The sequence below is a fragment of the Nuphar pumila genome, chromosome 4 (assembly GCF_984573655.1).
Source record: "Nuphar pumila chromosome 4, dmNupPumi1.hap1.1, whole genome shotgun sequence".
Taxonomy (NCBI): Eukaryota; Viridiplantae; Streptophyta; class Magnoliopsida; order Nymphaeales; family Nymphaeaceae; genus Nuphar; species Nuphar pumila.
Window position 1 is genome coordinate 61,719,655 of NC_143252.1, and position 27,637 is coordinate 61,747,291.

Sequence of the window (27,637 nt, forward strand, 5' to 3'; positions counted from 1 at the left end):
GCAGTCTGTGGTTTCTCCTTGGCCCTTTTCAATGTGGGCCTTCGACGTGGTGGGTCCAATCACTCCTTCTGCATCAAATGGCCATAAATACTTCCTTGCAGCCACAGAATATTTCACCAAATGGGTCGAAGTTATCACTCTACGAACGGTAGAGGGCCGACACGTGGTTTCGTTTATTCATAAAAATCTTCTTTGTCGCTTCGGCGTCCCACATGATATTGTGTCAGATAATGGCAGCCATTTCAAGAATGATAAGATGAAGTCCTTCTGCTCGAAATTCAGGATTCATCACCATTTCTCAGCTCCCTACTATCCCCAAGGGAATGGCCAGGCTGAGGCCACCAACACGATTTTGATCCGCATTCTGGAAAGAACTATGGAGACGGGCCGTGATTGGCACGAGAAGATGCACGACGCACTTTGGGCGTACCGAACCACCATTCGAACCCCAACCAATGCTACGCCTTCAGAGCTTGTTTATGGGACGGAGGTGGTGTTATCTCTACATGTTCATAAGCCCGCACTCAAGTTTGCGTCGCTCATTGAACTTCCACTTGATTAGTATCAGCAGCAGAGATTAGTACAGCTTGATCTATTAGATGAGAAAAGACTCAAGGCAGTAGAGCACGCTCAGGCCTATCGTCAGAGGATAGCTAGGCACTACGCCAAATCAGTTATTGAGAGAAGGTTTCGAGTTAATGATCTTGTGCTCAGATCGACAGCTCATCTCAAGCACCGGCCGAAAGGCAAGTGGTCACCCAATTGGGAAGGCCCTTATGTGGTTAAAGAAGCATTGCCTCGCAATTCCTATCGTATGATCAACGCAGATGGGGTAGAACTGCCAGATCCTATTAATGCCCTACATTTGAAGAGATTTTACACTTAAATTCTTAGCCTTTTGTACTCTTCAAAAATCTCTCTCAATAAAGCGACGATTTTCTATTAAATTCTCACATCTTTTCCCTGATACTGGGGCATTTTATTTTGATCTATACATGTCTTCCTTCGTCATATGCAGGCAGGATTAGACGAACTCTTTTTCCGAAAAACTTATCAATTTTCCAGTTGATCTATTTTTATTTAAATTGCACCTATTTTATTTTCCGATTTAATTGAATTTTCATCGATTTGTTAACCATTTTTATCATTTTGTCAAGTTTTTATCATGTTTTATCAAACTTTTAAATTTTATCGATCTTTTATTTTACATCCCTTTCAGGTTAAGGGATAAAACCTGAACTACTTCCCATAAACTCTTCAATTCATATCAACCTTTATTCATTCTTCTTCAGGATAAGGGAAAATCCTGAAGTAATCAAAGTTCAGACCATCTTGGGTCAAGAATCTTGAATAAATCTTTGTAATCGTCGGAATCTATTCATGCATTTTGTCAATTCTTCTAAAAATCCGACTCTTGGGTAAGAATTTTCTCCTCATCTGGGTTCCGACTCGGATTTTCCTTTTGTATATTTTTGAAGTCTCAAGTTCCGACTTGAACTTCCTTTTGAATCCAATGCTCGTGTTGGAAAAGTTGTGGTGTTGAGAATGCGAGTTCCAAACTCAATTCTCATTCATTTTCTTATATTTAAAAAACCGGGTTCCGACTCGGATTTTTCTTTTTGTATATTCTCGTTTCCGAAGTTTCAAGTTCCGACTTGAACTTCCTTTTGAATCCAATGCTCGTGTTGGACAAGTTGTGGTGTTGAGAATGTGAGTTCCAAACTCAATTCTCATTCATTTTCTTATATTTAAAAACCAGGTTCCGACTCGGATTTTTCTTTTTGTATATTCTCGTTTCCAAAGTTTCAAGTTCCGACTTGAACTTCCTTTTGAATCCAATGCTCGTGTTGGACAAGTTGTGGTGTTGAGAATGCGAGTTCCAAACTCAATTCTCGTTCATTTTCTTATATTTAAAAACTGGGTTCCGACTCAGATTTTCCTTTTGTATATTCTCATTTCTGAAGTTTCAAGTTCCGACTTGAACTTCCTTTTGAATCCAATGCTCGTGTTGGACAAGTTGTGGTGTTGAGAATGCGAGTTCCAAACTCAATTCTCATTCATTTTCTTATATTTAAAAACTGGGTTCCGACTCGGATTTTCCTTTTGTATATTCTCATTTCTGAAGTTTCAAATTCCGACTTGAACTTCCTTTTGAATCCAACGCTCGTGTTGGACAATTCTTTGTTGTGAGAATTCGAGTTTTCAAACCCGATTCTCACTTTCTTTCTTATATTTAAAAACCGGGTTCCGACTCGGATCTTCCCTTTTGTATATTCTTAAAGTCTCAAGTCCCGACTTGAACTTCCCTTTTCCAATGCTCGTATTGGACAGATTATTATGAATTCGAGTTTTCACACTCACTCATTTCTTCCCCTTCAGGATAAGGGATAATCCTGAAACACCGGCAATCATTCTCGCTCAATTCTCAAATATCTTCGAATGTCGGTCTCATTTTTTAAATCCTCCTTTTGGAAAATCTAGTGCTCGTACTGGTGTGCATTTTTCAAAAACCCAGCGCTCGTACTAGGGCTTTCTTTTTGAAATCCAGTACTCGTGCTGGTGCATCTAGCGCTTGCGCTAGTGTTTGGCTGACTAATCAGTTAGCCCTCCAGGTTCAGTCTTTATGCTAACCAAGCATCATCATTTCAAGTTCTAAATTCTCAATTTCGACCTCCAGGTCATCATTTTATCAAAAAAATCAATCTTTTTTTTTCTGGCGAAGGACCCTCTTCAGGGAGAGTTCGAGGGAGCTCGTTCCTTTCGCACGGAACCATTTTCCGTTCGCAAGAACCCTCTTCCAGAGAGAGTTTGAAGGGACTCGTTTTCTTCGCGAACAGTTTGCAAAACAACAACCAACTTTACACAAAAGAACCCTTTTTCTAGGGAGGTCTTCGACGGAAGCTCGTTTCTTTTGTGGCCCCTGTTTTTATCATCTTTGGCCAACCCCTTCACAGAGGACCCTCTTCTAGGGAGAGTGTGATGGACTCGTTCCTCTGTGATACTTTCTCAACTTTGTTTTTCGGCCGTCTTTCCATAAGAGAAGCCTAGAGATAGGGAGTTTTGACGAAAACTTAATTTCTCTTCGAAAGTTCCGTTTTGCAAACACCTCCTCTTTCAGGGAAGAGAGGAGTATTTCCAACTTCCCATTCAGGTAAGGGCTTAAGCCTGAGTCTCTCTTTTTGGGGAAAAAGAGAGGAGAATTTTGTCACGGACGTGTCAATTCGATATCGAGCATTTTCTTTCATCAAGGATTTCTAGAATACATTGCCAATTTGCTATCAAAAGTCATTGTTGATCTCAAAGTTTTCATCGCACAAAGAGTTATCTCAAACTACCTTCAGTATCATTTTCAAAGGAGCAAGACTTTTACGAAATAAGAGCTAAATTCAAGTTGCTCTGTTGGTCAACCAAGAGGATGAAGAAAAATCTTCGATATGACCGGCAAAGGAAAATTCAATGATGTTGAAAAGCCATAAGTGAACTGATATTAATCATAGCAGTAGCGTATTCTTAAAGATTATTCTTTTGGCGGTAAGACAGTGGAAATATCCTGGGCAGTAAAAAGAACCTACCCAATCCATATATCTTCGGTCATCCAAGCTAAGCTGCAATCAAATATCCGCAAAAGGGATCTCTCATTTGTCGTCAAGATGAAGGCGAATTAAGCGAGTGGACCCCCGGGGCCAAAGAAGATTTGAAACATCTCCAAGATGATGGAGTTTGTGATGGATCCTTCCAGGGAAAGTTCGGATCATGGTCGAGATGAAGGCGGATGTGATAGACCTACCGACAAACCCTAAAAGATATTTGATTTCTGCTATCATTTAGAGATTTCAACCCAAGAACCAATGTCATAATTCCCGAGAAAGAAAAAGAAGGATCGGAGCATCTCCAAGATGAAGGAGTTTGTGACGTACCCTTTCTCGAAAAAGAGAGAAAAGTCAGGAGCATCTCTAAAATGAAGGAGGATGTAAAAGAACCTAGAAAAGATCCATGGTTCAAAAGAGTGCAAACAGATCATCATGGGAAATGCTCAGGATATCAAACTGCCCGAAACTATCAAAGAATCATCTTTATCTATGTGAAATTCTTTATCAATGTCTTTTCACTTAATTGATTTTATGAAGCTAAGAATGTTTCCTCTCTTTCATATCAAGGAAATTGATATCTTCCTTAAAGAAACTCAACAGCAACAAATTTGAATTTTAGATCTCAAATTCTATAGAGTTAGCCCAATTGAAGCTAATACTCTAGGTAGAAAGAGGTGATATCTTCACACATGAGCACAATTCAATCATCAACTACAATTTTTGACATCTTATTGGCAATATTTTCTAGTTATCCCAACATGAAGTGTGAACTTGAGAATCGTTTTGACGTATCCTGACGTCATCCCTCCTTAGGACTGAAAAGTCCTTTCCTTCCGTCTGATCTGAGCATTCTCGGATCCGCACACTTCCCTGTGCTCCCCACTGTCCCGCCATAGACAGTTCCCGCTCAGGATAAGGGTTAAAACCTGAACTTTTTGCAAAAGGTCTGTTATTGTCAAAAGCTATTTTTTTTCAGTCTCAGCAATGAGGCGCCCAAGAACAACCCCTTTTCAAGCTTTAGGGACCGCCATTTTTATCCTTTTGCGAAAACCCCTCTTGGACTTATTGTGCAAAGTCTAGAGGCCCATCACGGTTGTCCTCGCTCTTCGAGGATCCTGTATCCATTCAGGCTAAGGATTAAACCTGTTACCTCGCTCCTCGAGGTGTCATCCAAACCTCCTGCGAGAGGTCGTCTATTTTAGAAAGCTGATTTTAGTCTCAGCAATGAGGCGCCCAAGATCATCCATTTTCCAAGCTTTAGGGAAACCCTTGTTTTTCTCTTCTCGCAAACCCCTTCCGGATTTGTTCGTCCAAATTCTGAAGGTCCCATCATGGTTTCTTCATCCGAGGATTCCGTGTGATCATCCCTTTCAGGTTAAGGGTTAAGCCTGAACCTCACTTCACGAGGTACCTTCCGTTCAGGTTAGGGTTAAACCTGAGTCCCATTCAACCGACTAGATATCCTTTCTAGTCCCATCACGGTTTCTCCATTCGAAGATTCTGCTTCATCTCCCTCTCAGGTCAAGGGTTAAACCTGAATCTCGCTTCAGCGATGTATCTGTTGTCCCATCATGACTTCCTCGTTCGAGGATCCCGTATGGCCGTCCCTTTCTGGATAAGGGATAAAGCCTGAACCTCGCTCCGCGAGGTACCTTCCTTTCAGGTTTGGGTTAAACCTGAGCCTCATTTAGACGAGGTAATCCTTCCTATCCCATCATAGTTTTCCCCACAAAGGAATCCGTGCTCTTTGTACATCCATCCAGGAGAGGATCATCCTTGAGTTTCATCTCATGAGGTATTTCTCTCAAAATGCCCCATCGAGGTCCGTTTATGTTTTCTTTCCCCATCCAAATTATCTTGATCTATCTTCGTCCCATCCAGGTTAAGGGCTAAACCTGAGTCATTCCAAAGGGTCGATCTTGTCTCACCCATGAGACTTGATCAAAATTCTTATCTTTTACCATCCCTGGGATTTTCACCCAAAGTCCCATCACGATTTCCTCACTTCTATCATTCAGTCGTATCATAGTTGAGGATTTCATCCCCCCAGGACCATTCGGGATAAGGTCTTAAGCCTGAAAAGTCATGTTTTAAAAATAAATTCTTCCACACTCAGTTTAGATCGACTGACTGGGGCATTTTTCAAAATTTGGAGTGTTTCTTTGCCACTAAGCTCGGCTTTCAACCGGCTTAGTAGCAAAGAGGGGCATCTGTGAACACCCCAAATTTTTCAAAATGTTGTAAATATCCTCTTTTTGCTTTTTCCCCATCTTTTGGGTAATTGAGTCAGTGTTAAATCTAAATTCCATTTTCGTTTCTCAAATTTTGTTTCATTTTACATATCTGACTCAATTTCGGATCCGGATCTACATCAAAATCCAAACCTGAGCTTCATTATCCGATTTTAAATCAAATTCTCAAAATTATCAAAAATAACTTTTGAAAAGCTCAGACAGTTTGTCCGGTATCCATTTGGATCCATTGAATTAAATTTCCTCATTTTGAGGCTTAAAACTCGAATGTTTTCTCAAAACTTGGATCCAAACCCATTCCTCTGAAGAAATTTCCCCAAAATGGTCTGAAATTCTCAGAAAAATACTCTTGTAAATATTTCTCAGAAAAATACAAAAAAATTAGTGTTTAATCCATGTTTTCATGTAAAAAACTTAGACTCTGTGCCGAAAATACAAAAAAATGGAAAAATCATGCAAAAAACCAAAGAAATTAGGAAAAACTATGCGGTTTTTGAGGATTTTTGCCGAAAAACTCACCTTTAACCATCTTTTTAGAAAAACTTGAAAAGAAGGCTTTCTTTTGGAAAAACTAACTTCTAAGGTTTAAAGGTCGAGTTAGGGTTTTTTGAAAACCCTAACTCGCCTTCCTCTCTCGCCCCCCTCACTTTCGCCTCTCACCCACCATGGCCGACCCCCCCCCCCCATGTGCATCCTACATCATTCAAGCCATCCAATCTCCAACAACTTCTTCCTCCTTCGTTCATCACGAACGAACTCGCTGGCCTTCCACCCCCTCTCACCCGAGCTCCACGATCGCGCAACCATCTGCCTCATCAGCCTCTTCATGACCCTCTGATCGATGTCTTCAGCCCCTCAGCCATCAATCCCCAACTGTATCGCACATTCTAGAAGCCCCTCTCCCTCTATAAAGAGGATAGGCAAAAGGAGAAGGGGCATCGAGAATCCAGCTTCTACCCTTCCACACTGCGACTCTTCTTCTTCCCCATTTCTTTCTTTCCTCTGTTCTTCTTTCCCATCAACTGAAGGAAGTCGCACCAGTCCTAGGATTTCCAAGCAATCCATCTGATCGAACATCAGTATAAGTGTGAGAATTACAGTTCTCATCTGCATCAATCGAAGAAAATCGGTGGATCGTCCCAGCAATCAGATAAGAGGCATCAATATTCGATCAGATAAAACAGCATCCTCAAATTCTCATCAGCATCTCCTCCCCCTGCTTCGATTAAGATAAAGCCATCCGGGTTCGGTCTTCACTCCTTGGCTTTTCCGTATTCAGGAGGAGGGCGAAGCAAAGGGCCAGGTCGGACAACAATCGGTAAGTGAGTATTCGTTTGATTTGAGTTCTTTATTGTGATGCCTCTTTTCTGCTGTTTACGATCTATTTTTGTGGCAAACTGTGGTACCAGTTTCAATTTTTATTTGATATAAGGGGATCTTGAGGTGTTATCGGTTTATGGCCAGTATAATCGTAGGGAGGGAATTTGATGTTGATCATCTGGAATATAGAAGCAAGGGTTCCGAGGTTACAGGAGGTTGATTTGAAAATCTTGTGTGTTATGTTTATGATCTTGCTTTAAAGGATTCGTGGTTGAGAGGGCAGCTGGTAGAAAGGCAGCCTTCTGTTGGTTAGTCCCCTGCTGGCATATCGGTCTTCTGCATATGATTGCTGAGTTGAGATTTCTGATTGAGGTAATATGATAGTATAAGCAAACAGGTAAAATTTTAGTGTCGGTTTGGGGGCAATTGGTATATCTTTTTGATATGATTGTTGACCTTGCCTTTTCCCTTCACCCCGAGGTAGAGCTGTTTTGAGTTTTGATTGTCTTGGTCTAGGTGTATGATGACCACAGGCTGTTGCTTCATGATTAGCTGTGCCTGTGCAGTGTTACTAGGGGTTGGAAAAACAAGTTTTACTGGCCTTGTTTTCTTTTAGTCGGATGAGTATACATCTCATGTTGGTTCTTGTTCTGTTGTTTTTAGAGCTTGTTGCCATGGTCGGAGCAAAAAGCATTTGAACGAGAGGTAGTGTCTGTTACCCTCCATGAAGAGCAAAAGTATCATTATAACTGTATCTTCTTGTTAGGCTTCCGTCTTATCCATTGCTTCACTTGTCATTTGTTTGCTCCATTTACCATTCCTGCCTCATGTGGGCGCTGACTGTTGTAGGACTCAAGGGAGCGAAAGTCATTTTTTTTTTTGATGGGGCACTTTTGTGTCTTTTCTGTGGACCAAAATTTTGAGGAGCCAATTTTGGGGAACTTTGGGTTGAGTTGCTGCTGGGTTTGGCAGGCTACTGATTTTGGTCTTTTGATTTGTTAAAATTTTCATTACATTGATCATAGGGAAGTTTAGACTTTCTTCCAATCACGTGCATCTTGTTCTATATCATAACTTTCAAGTTTTTAGGAGACCTCTATTCGCTGGGCATAGGGAGGTTGCACCTTTTCTTACTAAACATTTCAGACCTTTCTGTATTTGGTCTTTTTGTGATAATCTTATTGGTCTGCATTATCTAAGCAGTTTCAATTATCAATCATCTTTATGGTTGATCGTAAAAAAATTTTTTTTTTCTTCTGTCGGGGTTATGTCCATTTTTTTTTGTGATATACCACAAGGGAAAGATTCTTTGTGGGAGAGATCTGTTGCTTCTGTTCTGTGGTAATCCACTTCTGGTCTTCCAGGATTGCTTATAGCAGTTTAAGGTACTGAAACTCGTTGAGATTCTTTTGTATGGAACATATAGTGACATTATCATTATGCTGGCCTTCTTGGTTGATCATGTGTTCTACTGAAAACAAAGAAAGACTTGCAACCTGTGTTGCTCATTCTCATTCAATGTTATATATTTATCATGCCGTCACTGAGGTGATTGGAATGGAAGAGCCGGCATGAGTTTGGATCTGCTCAGTGCATCTTCATCGGTCCCATAGACACCTCTGTCATCAACCTTTGGACTTCTTACTGTATTCCACTCTTTTGTAGTTTTTTTTTTTTTATGTAAAACTTCAACGAGCTGAAGTCCTCTTGTGATGAAGTTCCAGATGACTTGGTGGTCCTACTTTTTTTTTTTTTTTTTGCATTTTGTGTTTTCTGGATTTGCTTGTTAGATTATATTACCTATTTGTCTTTCTTTGATTTCAGCTGTATTAGTGGTGCTGCTCTTGTTCTCATGTGTTGGTTTCAATGATCATCTTACACTTTTTTTTTTTTTTAGTCGACCCAAGCATATCATTTAGACTATGTAAAAGCATTTTTTTTATTAGCCTAAGTATATCATTTTTATATGTGCATAGCATCTCAATCAACATTTTATGTCATTTGTATCCCTTGCATATTACATACTTATTACCATCATACTTAGCACACATCCTAGTTCCAAGGCAAACCCTTAGCTTTCCTTTTTACATTTTTATGCTTTGCCTTATGCTAATTCTATTTTTTGCAGGGAATATGTAAGAAATATTGGTTTCCTTCCTAGATTAGAAATTTATTATTTCAGTTAAAATTTAATAGCTAGGTATAAATGAGAAATTACATTTCCTGCCTTAGATAGAATGAATGAGCATTGTAAATATCATGAATTACTTGTTTTTCATGCATTTTTCCTTTATTCCTCAAAATCTCACAATGGTGAAACACGAATGGCACGTGCACCATTTCGTAAGAGGTAAATTAATACTAAGTTGATGATCTATATCAATGGCCATAGTCAGGGTGTGGACAAAACTTAGTATTTTTATCTTTTACGAAATAACATTGGATCCACACTGGATCCATTTTTTAAAAACTCATCATGTTTCCTTAAATATTTTCTTCTTTTATTAGAATTTAACTTAAAATTGACTCAAAATATATACCAATGGCCATAGTCAGGGTATATTGAGAGTTAATTTCATTTTAAATTCTATAAAAGCACCAAATGTATTTTATTCTTCTCTTGAATTTAATATAGATTATTATATAATACATTCAATGACCATAGTCAAGGATGTATTATATCTTCAATCTTGTTTTAATTCATCTAAAGAATGAAATAGCTTTTCAAAATCCAATTTCAAAATTCTTCAAATTCATTCATCATTTAGGATAGAACCACATCATATTTTCCAAAATTCCTTTTTCAAAACTCCAAATAATGTAAATATCTTCCTCAATCTATCTTCAATCCTTCTCAAATCCAATTCATCCTTTCATTTTTCGAAATTCTATTTTTAATCTCAAAGTTCAATTCAACCTTTAGATTTCAAATTCATTTTTATATATTCAAATTCAAATCAGATTCCAAAGTTCAATTTTACTTTGAAATTTCAAATTCATTTTCAAAAGCTCCAATCAAACTCAAAGTTCAATTTAACTTTGAGATTCTTGATTCATTTTCATAAATTTCAAATTCAAACTTCAAATCCAAGGTCTAAATTCACTTTGGGATTCATCTGTATATTCAAAAATTCAATTTCTAAAATTCCTTTTCCCAAATTCAAATCAGACTTAGAAATCCTTGATTCATCTTCTGAATTTAACTCCAAATCCACTTTAAGATCCAAAATTCAAAACTCATATTGGATCTCAGACTTCAGATCCAATTCTATTTTAGGATCCAAGACCCAATTTCACATTTGGATCTCAGATTTCAGATCCAATTTCCCTTTAGGATCCAGAGTCCAACTCCACTTTTGAATCTCAGACTTCAGATCCAAATCCACTTTAGGATCTAGAATCCAATTCTACTCTGGATCTCGGACTTTCGATCCAAATCCATCCTAGGATCCAGAACCCACTTTTATATCGGATCTCAGATCTCAGATTATAAACCCATCTTTAGATCCAATTCCATTCTCAATTCTAGATTTCATTCCATTTTCAGATCTCATCTGAACTCCCTAAATCCATTTCTATTCTTAAATACCATTTGATTATCCCAGATCCATTCCAAATATAAAAATCCAAATTCAATATCATCTCAAGTATTCATTTCCTTTCCTAAAATCAAATTCAAATTCAAAGTCCATTTTTTTAACTTTGAAACTTCATTTCAAAGCTTCAAGTCATTCTTTCTCATTTATTCTTCCAATCCTGATTTACTTCAAAAACTTAGAACTCCTCTGATCTATCTCAAGTTCCAAGTTAGATTAAATCCTTTCTTCACTCCTTTACCAAGTTCATCTCAGAATACTTGGAAATTTCTAAATCAATTTTCAAAAAAAGCATACATCCTTGCATTGCACGAGTATGATTCTTTGTGCATTTAGAGTTAGAATAAATTTTTAGATTATATTTAGGCAAAGCAAAAGGCATAGATTCGATCCTTGGTTCGATTATCCCTGGTAAAGGCGCTAGGAACGGTCGAACCTCGTACCGACAAGGAATCCCGTCTCTCCATTTTCCCGCAAATTTTCAAAATGGAGGCGAGTTAAATTTCTAAATATTTTCAAATTATGGTCAAGTGAGACCGCGCAAAATAGTTCCTCTTCTCTTTTTCTTTCTTTCTTTTCTCTTCTCTCTTTCTTTTCTTTCTTTTATTCTTCTCCCTTCAAAAAGGAGGAAAATAGAGGTTAGAAAAGGAAAAGAGAAGGAAGAGAGAGAAACCACAAGAGAGGAAAAATTTTGCGATGATCACACATTGTGAATCCAAGTGCGCCCGAGGAGTAGATTGTATGTAGGCGGCACATTGACCACATGGAACAGGACCGTATGCACCGAATAGTTGATAAAAAATTCGAGAAATATCTTCCCCTTGGCTGTCTGCCCGTGGTTGTCAAAACCATAGATCGTGATCGGATCCGGGGTATATTCATCTTCTTTTAATCCGAAAGCCTTGGTTGTCATCTCAGGACAGATATTGAGGCTGCTGCCTCCATCGACGAGCACATGAGGGACTGTCATGCCCCTGGTTCGTACTACTATGTAAAGTGCGTTGTTGTGGAACAAATGAGGTTTTGGCAAATCCTCATCCAAAAATGTGATTGGCGCATTCGTCATTGCTTGATTGACGATCTGAGCCATGTCTTGCGGAGTTATGCTAGGTTTGACTTTGATCTTTCTGAGCAGATCTTCTAACGCTTGTTGGTGCTCAGATGAAGCGTGGGTCAGGTCCAAGATAGAGATGTCGGATAAAGCAGTAATCGGCTTCTGAACTGACTCGGAAGCCTCTTCTTTCTTCGAAGCTGCCTTGATAAAGCGCTTCGGGATCCTGGGAACTAGCTTGGCAGTTTCTTTTGCTGCCTTTGTTGGCTCCTGGCCTGGTTTCTTACTGCTGGAGAATGCAGTAATTCCCACCCTCTTGGCGGAAGACTGCACTTGACGGAGGACGAGGACCTGATGCTGATCCTGAATGTCCTGACTAGAACATGGCTGGATACTGCCTTGGAGAGAGAATGCCTGCTCCGTGATGACCGAAGCTGAATGTTTAGGAAATGGCTTGGACAAGATTTCTGGCTGCTGTTCATCCTCGTCCTCAATCAGCATGTTCTTGTCAATACAATCCTGAATGATGTTTTTGAGGACAAAACAGTGTTCGGTGTCGTGTCCAACAGTTCAATGGAACTTGCAGAATTTATCAGTCCATTTACCCATAGCGACGGGAGGATCTGCCACCTTGGGAAGTTTGATCATTCCTTTCGACATCATATATTCTAAGATGTCTTCGCGGGACTGCTCTAAAGCTGAAAATTCCCGATCATAACTCCAACCTTCGTGCTTCGGCTTTTCTGGCTGCTTTGCTTCTGGCTGGGGCACTGGTTGGACGGGCTGTGGCTTAACAAATTTCCCTTTTTGGGCCGCAGAGTTTGTCCTTTCGACCTTGGGGTGCCCTGCATTTTTGTTGCGATTTTTCTTGCTTTTCTTTTTGCCAGAGCTATTGCTGTTATCGAGAAAATCCGTGGAATAAGCAACATGAGCTTTTTTCTTTTGCTCAGGATTCCCTCGGACGAAAGGGTAACCCTAATATAGGCCATTATTCAAGCCGGTCTCGAGCCACTCGGCTCTCTCAATCAGTTTGATGAATGATTTGGCAGGCGAAGTAGAAATGAGGTTCCTCAGAGGCTGGGCGAAATTATTCAGAATAATCTGCAGAGCGTGCTCCTCTGGGATGGGAACCTTCATTCTGTTACAAGTGCTTCTCCACCTGTGGATGAATTCGCTAGCTTTCTCGTTCTCCATCTGTTTTAAATTGTACAGATGATTGAGGGTTGGTGAGGCTTCAACATTAAACATGAAGCGCTCAATGAACAAGTTCACGACCTTATCGAACTCTCGTAGTTCGATAGGATTAATGTGGTCTGCATACCACCTGGTTGCTACCCCTTCTAAGCTGCGAGGAAAGCAAATGAATAACGCTCGATTGTCTTTCCTGAAACGGCCGCATTCGGCATAAAAGGTGGCCAAATGAGCCTTAGGGTTGCTAGTTCCGTCAAATTTAAGGAACTTGCGGGGGAGATTTTCCAGATTGTCATCCCCGTCCAGACCATGATAAAAATCTTCGCCAGAGTAGGTCTGCTTGCCCTTGCTTTTGGCCTGGATATCCTTGATGGCCCGATTCATTTCTTTCATCTGCTCTTACATCGGGTCATTAGCCGGAATGGGCTTGTTTATCGATTCGGGCTCTGCAGCGGTCTTTGCAAACAACGGCGGAGGATTCTGATGATAAACAAACTGCTCTTCCTTTTCTGACTCCTCTTCTACTGACTCTGTTTCTTCAGAAGTGGTGTCAGGCTGTACTTTCTTTCTAACAATCCTGACTGGTTTCTTTACAACCTTCTTCTTTGGCTTGCTTCTTGGAGCAACTTCTTTCTGACTGGCCTCCGCCTGTTCTGACATCATTTTGGTCATCATTCTTTTGAACAGATTATACATGGTCGGATCTATATCATCTGCTGGGTTCTGTCCCCTGACTGATTTGGGAGAATCCATCCCTTCGGCCTCACTATCGCTGTGTTGAGGAACTGTTTCTTTTCCTGCCCTTGTTACAACCATTTTGCCAATGCCAGTGATTTCCTGCAAAGGTGAAAGGAATGGTTAGGGTTCGGAGGAGTTTTTGAAAGTGTGATTTTTGAGAAAAGACATGAAAGAAGGAATTGATTGACGATTTAGATAAGTTATCCCATCACCAAAGATTGGGTTATCACAAATTTTTGCAATGATTGTGTCACCTTTTTTTGTGGCAACAAAATGCGCCTTATGACCTAGGCGAAGTCGTCTATCAAATAAAAAAAAAAAAAAAGAATATACAAAATGGGTCTCATCACTGGGGATGAATTCGTAACTACATGAAACAAAAATAAGATTTGGCCATAAAAGCTTTTTATCAGAACAAAAGTTTGCATTTTCATTAATGACAAAATTTAAATACAAAGAGAATGTGGGCAGATAGTTTGCCACCATTCTCGATACTCTGATGATACATTAGGACCGGAAAATATAGACAAAGGAATAAAAGAGTCCCAAGTGTATTTGGCGACGTGGTATGCTCCAGACCACTGATCTGACCGTAGATCGAACTCTGGCATGCGGCCTGTCGGGAAGCGGGTGTTGACACAAATTTGTCGCTGTGAGAACTCTCTAAGACACCTCTCTGGCTGGTAGTCGACACAGAAGAAAGGGCCCAGCAATTTGTAACGCTTGTCACGAGCATAGGTGTATCAAGGAATAGTCTCTCTTCTGTCGAAGAAATCCCAAACGATCTCCTCCTGATGCAGTTTCTCGATCAAAGCTCGGCACTGAATGGTTGATTTCGGCTGCTTGCTGCTGAATCTGAAAGAACTGGCTTTTGACGGCACATGTCGCAGGAACCACGACTGCAAGGCATACGTGCATCCTTCTACCAAAATGGTTTCTCCGAGGGCGAAATAAGCTAAACCTCTGTAGAGAAAGGCTAGAGCTGCCATGGATACTGAACGCTGACGGGTCTGCTTGCTTCCCCATCTGCGAAAGAGTTGAGCGACTCTGACATCGATGAAATTCTGACCATCCTGAAAGAACGCTAGCCCCACTGTGCATAGGACCATGGCATGCTGAATTCTTTCTTTCGCTGCTCGAGATAAGGTATCGACTTCTTCGTAGGCCCCATACTTGTGATAGAGTTCGAACAGATCGATGAACTGACTTCCGTTGATCTCTGTGAGAGGCCAGGATCTGCTCCCTGTAGCTCTGGCCAATGCTTCTCGAACATCTACCCCTTTGACATTGATCAAGAACTGTTGTTCGACTGGATCATCTGGCTGACCAGTTGGCTCTGGCAACCCCATGATGACACTGAATTCGTCCATTAGCAGAGTCATCTCTCTCCATGGAAACCAGAATGTGCAGGTACGTGGATTCCACCGCTCTGCCATAGCTTGAATCAGACTGCCGTCGATGGTTCGCTTGCCCACTACCGATGCCATCTCCAATCCACAATCATTCAAGTGGTCTAGGAACATACGCGAGAAGGCGGTGAACCAAGAATAGTTCCACCGAGGGAAGAAGGTACGAGACTAGATGACCCGATGATCTGGGGTTCCATCCCTTATTTGATAAAAGACATGATCCCAAGGAAAGATAGCATTGGGAGATTCAGATGCCATTTGATATGATACTGAGGCAAGAGAGAGAAAAAAAAAGTCAGATAGAATGCAGGACTTACGGATAGACTTTTGATGAGAAGAGGGATAGACATAATTTCCTGGAAATTTTATAAAAAGATCAAGGGATTTTGAAGAAAGAATTTCCAGGGTTTTTAAAGAAAGTTTGACACAAAAGAGAACAGAACGTAGGTAAAGGAGAAATATACACCCGGGGTTTTTGAAAATAGAGGAAGTTTTGAACAATACACCCAGGGTTTTGAAAGAGGTTCGATATATATAGGAGAACACAAGGAAAACATCGCATAATCATAACTGCACAAACAAGGATGCGCACGCAGCATTCCCTAAAGGCTGACTCTAAATGCAATATTTGAAATGGCTGATAGGACCTTAATCCTAACTCTATGGTTCAAATCATCTGATTCCAATCAAGGTATGCCGATATACTCAAGCCGAAGCTCAAAGTACGTGGCATATAAAGTATTTCTCTGGTTCTAAGGTAATGATTTCCCAACATCCTTGAGCACCTACAGATATACCTCGGACTATGGCCCTTAGGTACGTGGTAGGGGGGCGCGAACCCAAATAAGTGGTCCAGTTGTGAGGCTCTCTCCCGAACTATGGTTCAGTGAGACAGCCCAGCAACGTGAAGACCGGGACAATATAGGTAGGGATGTTTTCAAAATATGATCAACATGCAATAGAATCAGAAGGCTCTAATGCAAGTCCTAAAGAGATAGATTTAAATAAAGAGAAGCATACACTTGCATACATTGTTTTGCATTCAATCCCTAAAAATTGAGGAGAGTTGTATTTAAGACCTAAGTCTAATGTGAGCATGGAATAATCTCCTCAATATAGTCCTACCAAAGCATACTTAGATCCTATATGCAATGATGTCAGCTTTAGGACAGAGTCTAGGCTCCTAAGGTTTGCATAAAAAATGTAGCTGACATAGAAGAATAAAGACTTAGATTATATCAAAGTAAAGCAAAGGCATAGATTCACCCGGATGAAGACGAGTCCCATCTCGGTCGCCAAACCTGTGATCATCACAAAATTTTCCTCTTTCGTTGTTTCTCTCTCTTCCTTCTCTTTTCCTTTTCCAACCTCTATTTTGCTCCTTTTTGAAGGGAAGAAAATAAAAGAAAGAAAAGAAAGAGAGAAAGAAGAGGAACTCTTTTGCGCGGTCTCACTTGACCTTTATTTGAAAAATATTTAGAAAATAACTCGCCTTCGTTTTGAAAATATTTGCGGGAAAATGGAGAGACAGGATTCGCTCGTCGGTACGAGGTTCGATCGTTCCTGGCACCTTTACCAGGGGTAATCGAACCAAGGATCGAATCTATGCCTTTTGCTTTGCCTAAATATAATCTAAGAATTTATCCTACAGATCTAAATGCACAAAGAATCATGCTTGTGCAATGCAAGGATGTATGCCCTTTTGAAAAATTTGATTTAGAAATTTCCAAGTATTCTAAGATGAAATTTGATAAGGGAGTGAAGAAATGTTTGAATTTAGAACTTGAGATAGATCAGAGAAGTTCCATGTCTTTGAAATAAATCAGAGTTGGAAAAATAAATCTTGATTTTGAGAAAGAATGAGTTAAAGCTTTGAAATGAGAGGAAATGAAGTTTCAAAATCAGAAATGGACTTTGAATTTGAATTTAAAAAAGGAAATGAATACTTGAGCTGGAATTGAATTTAGATTTTGAAGTTTGAAATTGAAATAAAATTTGATTTAAGGGATTCGGATTAGATCCAAAAATGGAATTGAAATCTAAAATTGGAATTGGATTCCGGATCCTAATACGGATTTGGATCTGAAGTCTGAGATCCAATGTAGAGTTGGACTCTGGATCCTAAGATGGATTTGGATCTGAAATCTGAGAACCAATGTAGAGTTAGACTCTGGACCCTAATATGGATTTGGATCTGAGATAATCAAATGGTATTTAAGAATAGAAATGGATTTAGGGAGTTTTGGATGAGATCCGAAAATGGAGTTGGATTTGAAATATAGAATTGGGAATGGAATTGGATCTAGAGATGGATTTAAAATCTGAAATCTGAGATCCGATAAAAATTGGGTTCTGGATCCTAAGATGGATTTGGATCTAAAGTCTGAGATCCAATGTAGAGTTGGATTCTGGATCCTAACATGGATTTGGATCTGAAGTCTGAGATCCGAAGTGAAATTGGAGTCTAGATCCTAAAGGAAAATTGGATCTGAAGTCTGAGATCCAAAAGTGGAATTGGACTCTGGATCCTAAAGAAGATTTGGATCTGAAGTCTGACATCCGATATGAGTGTTGAATCCTGGATCCTAAAGAGGAATTGGAGTTAAATTCAGAAGAACTTCCAAGTTTAATTTGAACTTTGGAAGAATGAATTTTAGAAATTGAATTTTTGAATATACAAATGAATTTCAAAGTCAAATTAGACCTTGAATTTGAAATTTAGAAGATGAGTCAAGAATCTCAAAGTTAAATTGAACTTGGAGATTGGATTGGAGTTTTGAATGAATTATGGAATGTCAAAGTCAAATTTGATTTTTGAAATCTGATTTGAATCTGAATATGAAATCTCAAAGTTAAATTGAATTTTGAGATTGAAAATAGAATTTTGAAAAATGAAAGGATGAATCGGATTTGATAAGGATTGAGGATAGATTGAGATATTTACATTTACTTGGAGTTTTGAAAAAGGAATTTTGGAAAATATGATGTAGCTCTATCCTAAATGATGAATGAATTCAAAGAATTTGAAATTGGATTATGAAAAGCTATTTCATTCTTTGGATGAATTAAAACAAGATTGAAAATATAATACATCATTGACTATGGTCATTGAATGTATTACATAATAATCTATATTTAAATTAAAGAGAAGAATAAAATACATTTGGTGCTTTTATAGAATTTAAAATGAAATTAACTCTCAATATACCCTGACTATGGCCATTGGTATATATTTTGAGTCAATTTTAAGTTAAATTCTAATAAAAGGAGAAAAAAAAAATATTTAAGGAAATATGATGAATTTTGAAAATGGATCCAGTGCGGATCCAGTGTTATTTCGTAAAAGATAAAAATCCTAAGTTTTGTCCACAACCTGACTATGGCCATTGATGTGGATCATCAACTTAGGATCAATTATCTCTTACGAAAATGGTGCACGTGCCATTCGTGTTTCACCATTTGTGCAATTTTGAGGGAATAATAATAAAAAAAAATGATATGAAAATACATAATTCTAGAGAATGTTTATGCTCATACATTCTAATCTAGAGCAGGAAATGTAAGATTTTCATTAAGACCTAGCTATTACATTCCTGAATTATAAATCACAATTCCTAAGCGAAAAAATGAAAAATGACCCTTTTCTACCTAATTCCCGCAACATTCACCGCAGGATGAACATGGAGGGAAATTGAGAATACCATATCTAAGATTAACATGCCCATGATTATATCTAAGTCATGCTGGAAATGCATATATTGATGAGAATGTAATGCTAATGTCTAATGTATGGACCTCCCCGTACTGGCCCAAATATACTGAAGGATAGAACGCCTGTATGATGCCTATGCATAATGGATGAAGGGGGGTTAGGGTTTTCAAAAACCCTAACTCGACCCTTAAACCTCGAAAATTAGTTTTTCCAAAAAAAAGGCCTCCTTTTCAGGTTTTTCTAAAAAGATGGTTAAAGGTGAGTTTTTCGGCAAAATCTTCAAAAACCACGTAGTTTTTCCTAATTTCTTTGGTTTTTTGCATGATTTTTCCATTTTTTTGTATTTTTGGAATAGAATCTAAGTATTTTTTTTTACACGAAAACAAAGATTAAACACTAATTTTTTGTATTTTTCTGAGAAATATTTACAAGAGTATTTTTCTGAGAATTTCAGACCATTTTGGGGAAATTTCTTCAGAAGAATGGGTTTGGACCCAAGTTTTGAGAAAATATTCGAGTTTTAAACCTCGATTTGAGGACTATAACACGATGGATTCAAACGGATACCGGACGAAGTGTCTGAGTTTTTTTCAAAAGGTTATTTTTGATAATTTTGAGAATTTGATTTAAAATTGGATAATGAAGCTCAGATTTGGATTTTGATGTAGATCCTGATCCGAAATTGAGTCAGATTTGTAAAATGAAATTAATTTCAACAAAATTTGAGAAACAAAATGGGATTTAGATTTAAAACCGACTCAATTACCCCAAAAAATGGGGGAAAAGGGCAAAAGGGGGATATTTACAATATTTTGAAAAATTTGGGGTGTTCACAATGTCCCGCCGTGCTGTCAATCAAAAGATCAATACTTGGAAGTGGATAATCATCCTTCTGAGTTGCTTTGTTGAGGTCTCTGAAGTCTATGCAAATCCTCACTTTGCCACTTTTCTTTGGAACAACGACAATATTGACTAACCAATCCGGGTAGTCAATAGTTCGAATGAATCCTGCTTTGAGCAAATCTTTGAGCCCTTCTTTGACTTGTTGTTCTATTCTGGGATCCATTTTTCTCAGCTTATGCTTGACTGGCTTAGCATATGGCTTCAAAATGAGACAGTGTTTGACCAATTTTGGGTCTAAACTCGGCATATCTTCATATGTCCATGCAAACACTTCTTCATGTTGCTTGAGAAAATTAATGAGCCTTCCCTTTTCTTCCGGACTTAGACTGGTAATGATCTTTAGAATCTTGGGATTGTCTTCTGAACCGATATTGACATCTTCAGTCAGATCTTGTACTACAGTTGATGGTTCATCCTGCTTCTGAATTGAGAAAAATTCTGGCAATTCCTGAAGAGACCGATCAAATTATGCATAATCATCTGACTGCTTTGCAACCTTGCCATTTTCTGTGCTTGCTTTGACTCGGTGAATTGCTGTTGATTTCTGGAAAGCCTTTGGATTGAGAACGAGTTTCTTGATTGCTCGAGAAGACATTCTGAAATTTTGGAGGAGAAATTTGATTCAGATAAAATCGCCCATCATAAGACAAACAATCATTTGAAAAGAACCATGATAAGTGACATTGGAATTATAAAATTAGGAGGTAGAGAAAGGAAATAGATGGCATCCAAATACACAAAGAAACTTGAAATTTTATTGATTTTGAATTGATCAAAGACATTGATAGAATAAGACATTTATTTTGAAAAGAATAGAAAGGAAATAACAAATGGTTCTCAATGTGCCCCCTTAACAAAAACAATCTTCTTTTGCGAGCCTTCGCCAGAAAACCCTAGTCGTGCTCTATGAGGACGATGCTTTTGAATCATTGGCTCGATGCGACCATTTTCGTTTTTACCCAGTCCTTTGAAGGGTTGACAACCATGCTTTAGAAGTAAATCAAATCCCTTTCTTGCTTTCATGAATTGTGGAAACAATGGATGATCTTTGATAGTGCTGAGTTGATCCGACCTCCAATCTTGAAGAATTTTGGACCTCTCCATCGAGTCATGGCCACAATGTGCAGAGATGACTCTGATGTCTAGAGTATTTCTAGATTTTCTCTGAGACTGGTTTCTTCACTTTCCCTGATGCTAGGGATATCTGCTGTGAATGACGGCCGAGAGATCATGGGTTGTGGGAGCCTTTCTTCTGGGTCTTCTCTCAATACTGTTGTAATCATTTCACCTTTGGACCATTTTACGCATTAATGAAGGGTGGAAGGTACTGCGTTTGCATTATGGATCCACGTCCTTCTGAGCAGCAAATTGTAGGTGGGTGGCACATTGACCACATGAAAAAGCACTGAATGTATTGAATAGTTGATGAACACTTCCAGAAATATCTTGTCCTTGGCCGTTTGACCATGGTTGTCAAATCCATATATAGTGATAGGATCTGGAATGTACTCTTCTTCCTTGATCCCTAGTGCCTTCGCTGTCATTTCGGGACATATGTTGAGGTTGCTGCCTCCATCAACCAGCACATGGGGTACTGTCATTCCTCTCACTCGAAACGACGATGTGCAAGGCATTGTTATGAAAGGAGTGAGGCTTTGGAAGGTCCTCATCCGAGAAGGTGATCGACGCATTTTTCATGGCTGAATTCACAATTTGAGCCATGTCTTCAGGCATGGTACTGGGTTTAACTTTAATTTTTCTGAGCAAATTGTCTAGTACTTGTTGGTGCTTGTAGGAACTCTTGGCTAAATCCAAAATTGAAACATTGGACAGAGCAGTCAAAGGCTTTTGACTTTCCTTTTCTGGCACGGGCTTGATGAACTGATTCAGGAATTTAGGAATTTCTTTTAATTTGAGGGACGATCTTGTGGGTTTTTCAGACACATTCAGTTTGCCAAATGCTGTAATTATGTCCATCTTCTTAGAGGTTGGTGATGCTTGTCATAGCACTAACACTTGATACTGAATTTGGAGATCTTGAACGGAACATGGTTTGATGTGCTCCTGAGGTTGGAATGGTCGTTCGGATATCACTGCTGTGGTGTGCGGCGGAAATGACTGATTGAGAATGTCCATTTTTTCTTCTTCGTCTCCTTCCACCAAAAGATTCTTGTCAATAAGATCTTGCACAATGTTCTTGAGAACGAAACAGTTCTCAGTGTTGTATCCCATTGTCCTGTGAAACTTGCAAAATTAGTCTTTCCACTTCCCCATAGGCACAGGGGGATCAGCCAGTCTAGGCAACTTGATCATCTCCTTCAACAACATGTAGTCGAGCACATCTTCAAGTGATTGGTCGAGAGGAGTGAATTTTCTGTCGTAGCTCCATCCTTCATGCTTAGTCTTCTCACGCAGTTTTGGCCCTTGATCTTGCTGAGGGGGCTTGCTGCATTGAGGAGCAGACCTCCCTTTCTGATCACTTTTAATGTTTGCATTGTCTGTGCCATAGCAGTAATCTTTCTTTTTCCCTCTATGACGATTGTTGTTGTTGTTGTTGTTGGCAGAATAAGTGAAGTGAGTTCTCTTCTTCTGTTCACCTTAGAGGTTATTTTTGGGAAATGTGAAGCCTTCATAGACTCCATTTTCCACGCTCAGCTCGAGCCATTCGGCTCGTTTGGTCAGCTCAATGAAAGTACGGGATGGTGCGGTGGAGATTAATCCTCTCAGAGGTTGCAAAAAGTTGTTAAGGATTAGTGATAAAGCATGTCTTTCTGATATAGGTTCCCTCATTTTGCTGCAGGATGATCTCCATCTATGAATGAAATCCTATACTTTTTCATTTTCATTCTGCCTTAAATTACAGAGATGGCTTAATGTCGGGAGTGCTTCCGTGTTCAACAGGAAGCGCTCGATAAACAAATTTACAACTTTATCGAACTCCTTGAGCTCAATAGGATTGATATGCTCAGCATACCATTTGGCTGCAACTCCTTCCAAGTTGCGGGGAAAACATAGAAATAGTGCTCTGTTATCTCTCTTGAATCTTGAGCACTCTGCGAAGAATGTGGCGAGATGAGTTTTTGGATCGTCAGAACCATCGAACTTGATGAATTTTTGAGAAAGGTTTTCGAGATCATCATCCCCTTCTAGGCCATCATAGAAGTCTTCGCTAGTGAAGACTTTCTTGCCCTTGTCGCGGGCTTGCAGATCCTTAACAACTCTGGCCGTTTCCCTGAACTGTGCTTGCAGAGAATTTTCTGTGTCCTGACTTTTTGATTTGCGGTTCCTCCTTTGCTCCCGGCCATGTTTTTGAAATGTCGGAGGCACCTCATACTCTTCATCGGTGTCTTTTGCTGATTCTGTTCCATCTGAGACTTCTTCAGGTTGAATATGCTTCTTGGAAGTCTTTATTGATTTCTTATCCTTGTGACCGTGGAACTTCTGCCTAAATGGATTCTTTTCTGAACTGGTCCCGGGCTGCTCACTCATCATCTTGTTCATCATCTTCCGGAACATAGCATACATCTGTGGATCTATGCCATCATCCTCTTGCTGCTGATCTTGACTTTTGACAGATCTGAGAGAATCCATTTCTCCTTCTGAGGCTGAGGACTACTGAGGTGATGTTGTGTTTCTTCCTGATCTTGTTTGAACCATCAAATGTTGTGGATGCTCTCTGCAGAGCAAAGACCTGATTAGATTCTGAAGGAATTGGTTTTTGGAAGAAATGTTTGCTGGAAATATGATAGACAATTTGAAAAAGATATCCCATTACTAGGGATTGAGTCGTCGCAGGAATCGCAACAATTATGTTGTCATTCTTTGAAAGAGAAGTAAACAACAAAAATGTGCCTTGTTACCTAGGCGAGGTCGTCAAACCACAATAGAAAGAGAGAAAATTTTATTGAAATGAGAAAAATATGATTTTATTGATCTTGACAGAGAGGTGGAGGACAAACAATTTGCCACCATTCATGATAGTCGGTAGACACTCTAGGACCAGGAAAGAATTTAAGAGAAACAAAGGAATCCCAGCCGTAGCGGGCAGAGTGATATGCTCCGGACCATTGTGCGGAAGTGAGATCAAATTCGGCCATAGCTCCTGATAGTAGTCTAGCTTCGATATACTGCTGTCTTTGGGAAAACTACCGAACACATCGCTCCGGTTGGTAGTAAGTGCAGAAGAATGGTCCCAACAATTTGAATCGCTTGCCATAAGCATATGTCTATCTGGAAGGAGACAATTGTCGATCAAAGTAGTCCTAGACTATGTCATCTTCTTGAATATTGTCGATCATGGACCGGTATTGTGCCACTGGAAAGAGTTCTTGACCATTGTATTTGAAAGAATTTGCTCGGGCTGAATATTCTGGAAGAACCAGGATTGAAGCGCGTAAATGCATCCTTCAACTAAGATGGATTCTCCAAGTGAGAAACGAGTCAAACCCCGATACAAGAAAGCGAGTGCTGCCATGGCTATGGAGAGACGGTTGGTCTATCGACTTCCCCATCTTCTCATGAGCTGGATTATTCTGATATCCATGTAGTTTTGTCCATCTGGAAAGAGGGCTAATCCTACAGTGTATAGAACCATTGCATTCTGAATCCTTTCTCTAGCTGTCCTTGATAACGAGTTGACTTCGATGAAGGTCCCGTATTGATGGTATAACTCAAGTAGATTGACATATTCATTTCCGTCCATTTGGATCAGGGGCCAAGATCAGCGGTCTGTCATGCGAGCTAAGGAATCTCGGGGGTCCAAACCGTTGACATTGATCAGGAACTGATGCTCTAACGAATCTCCTGGCTGACCGGCTGGTTCTGGTAATCCCATAATCTCTGAAAATTCATCCATTAAAATGGTCATTTCTCCCCATGGGAACTAGAAGGTACAGGTTCGTGAATTCCATCGCTCTGCCATTGCGTGGATCAGGTTGTCGTTGATGGTCTGCTTTCTGACTACTGACGCCACTTCTAATCCGCACTCGCTCAAATGGTCCGGGAACATGCGAGAAAAGCTTTTGATCCATGAATAGTACCACCGGGGAATGAAAGTTCCGGTGCTAAGGGCTTGATGTTCGGGATGATCTTGTCGCACCTCGTAGAAGATGTGACCTTCTAGAAAAATAGGATCAATTTGACTCGATGCCATCGAACTGAAAAGAGAGAAAGACTTGGAATCAGACTGAGAAAAATATAGGAAATTTTGAAAAATTTACAGGCAGGATATAAAATGCAGTTGGAAGTTCGAGATCCAGTAGAACGATAGAATGGAAAAAAATCGCCTAGGGTTTTGAAAGAAATTGGATATTTGGGAAAATCATCCAGGGTTTGAGAAAATAAAAGAAAAAGATGAGAGTATGGATATTCGGAAAAATATTTTGGACAAAATATAAGAGAAATGAAGGTAACATACAAATAGTCACATCATGCACAAACATTTATACACATACAACATTCCTTAAAATGCTGACTCTAAGATGCATCATTTTAAAAACAGCGTTGTAATAGTTAGATCTTAATGAGAATTTACATTTTCTGTCTTAGATAGAATGAATGAGCATTGTAAATATCATAAATTGCTTATTTTCATGCTTTTATCTTTATTTTCCAAAACCTCACAAATGGGAATATGAATGGCACGTGCACCATTTCGTAAGAGGTAATTAATCCTAAGTTGATGATTTACATCAATGGCCATAGTCTGGATGTAAACAAAACTTAGGATTTTTATCTTTTATAAAATAACACTGGATCCACACTAGATCCTTTTCAAAATTCATCATATTTTATTTAAATATTTTCCTCTTTTATCAGAGTTTAGTCTAAAATTGATTCAATACATATATCAATGGCTATAGTCAGGATATATTGAGAGTTAATTTCATTTTAAATTCTATAAAAGCACCAAAAAAATGTATTTTATTCTTCTTTTTGAATTTAAATATAGATTATTATATAATACATTCAATGATCATAGTAAGGGATGTATTATATCTTCAATCTTATTTTAATTCATTTAAAGAATGAAATAACTTTTCAAAATCTAATTTCAAAATTCTTTAAATTCATTCATCATTTAGGATAGAATTGCATCATTCTTTTTCATAAATCCAAGTGATTTCCTTCAGATATCTTCTTCACTTCTCAAATCAATTTTCAACTCTTGTAAATTCAAATATCATTTTCAGATTCTAACTTTAAATTCGAAGTCCAATTTGACTTTGAAATTCATTTGTGTATCCAAAATTCAAATTCTAATTCAAATCAAATTTCAAAGTTTAATTTAACTTTGAAATTTCTGATTCATCTTCTAATTCTCAATTTAAACTTTAAATTCAAAGTCCAATTTGACTTTGAAATTCATTTGTATATTCAAAATTCAATTCTCAAATCAATTTTGAAATTCCAAATCCAAAGTTAGATCTTAATCCCAACTTGGATCCAGATTTCCAAGCACAATCTCCACCTTTTGGATCTCAGACTTCAGATCCAATTCCACTTTTTGGATCTCAGACTTAAGATCCAAAATCCATCTTAGGGTCCAGAGTCCAACTCTATTTTTGGATCTCAGGCTTCAGATCCACAATCCATTTAGGATCTAGAATTCAACTTTCACTTTGGATCTCAGACTTCAGATTCAAAATCCATCTTAGGGTCCAGAAACCAATTCCACCTTTTGGGTCTCAGGCTTCAGATTCATAATTCATTTAGGATTCAGAACCCAATTCTACTTTGGATCTCCAACTTCAGATCCAATTCCATTTTAGGATCCAGAACCCGATTCTACTTTGGATCTTAAACTTCAGATCCAATTCCACTATTAGGATCTCAGATCTCAGATCCAAATTCTATTTAGGACCCATAATTCAAATTTCATCTTAAAATTCTGGATTTCAAATCCAATTCCATCTCATCTGAACTTCCTAAATCCATCTCAATTTTTAAATACCATTTGGATTTCTCAAATCCAAATTCCATCCTGATTTCAAATTTTAAATTCAATTCCATTTCGAAGTTTTATCTCTTCTCCTAAATCTAAGTTCAAAGTCCATTTTCTGACTTTGAAATTTCCTTTCTTTTCCCTTTTATCTCAGTTTCAAAATCATTCTTTCTCAAAATCAAGATTTATTCTTCCCAACTCTGATCATTTCAAAACTTAGAACTTCAAAATCTCTGATCTATCTCAAGTTCTAAAATTTGATTCAACCGTTTTTTCACTCCATTATCAAGTTCATCTCGGAAGACTTGGAAATTTTTCAAAACATTTTCTCAAAAGAGCATACATCCTTGCATTTACACAAGCATGATTCTTTGTGCGTTTAGATTTAGGATAAATTCTTAGATAATATTTAGGCAAAGCAAAAAGGCATAGATTCGATCCTTGGTTCGATTACCCCTGGTAAAGGCACCAGGAACGGTAAAACCTCGTACCGACGAGCGGATCCCGTCTCTCTATTTTCCCGCAATATATTTCAAAACAGAGGCGAGTTATTTTCTAAATATTTTCAAATCAAGGTCAAGTGAGACCCATCAAAAGAGTCCATCTTCTGTCTTCTTTCCTTTTTTTTCTCTTCTCTCTTCCTTTTTTTCTGTCTTTTATTTTTCTCCCTTCAAAAAGGATGAAAATAGAGGTTAGAGAAGAAAGAGAGAGAAACCATAAGAGAGGAAAAATTTTGCGACGATCACACGTTCCAAGAGGTGAAAACCTCTAATCAGAATGCTTTCGAGAAGTGTAGTCAGATTTTGAGCTCACATACTCAGTCCATCGTGAAGTTAGTCACAGATGGGACAGTTGGCCGAAGCGATCAGTCGGAGACCTGAGGGTAGTTTGCCGAGTCAGGCAGTGATGAACCCGAAGGGCAAGGAACAAAT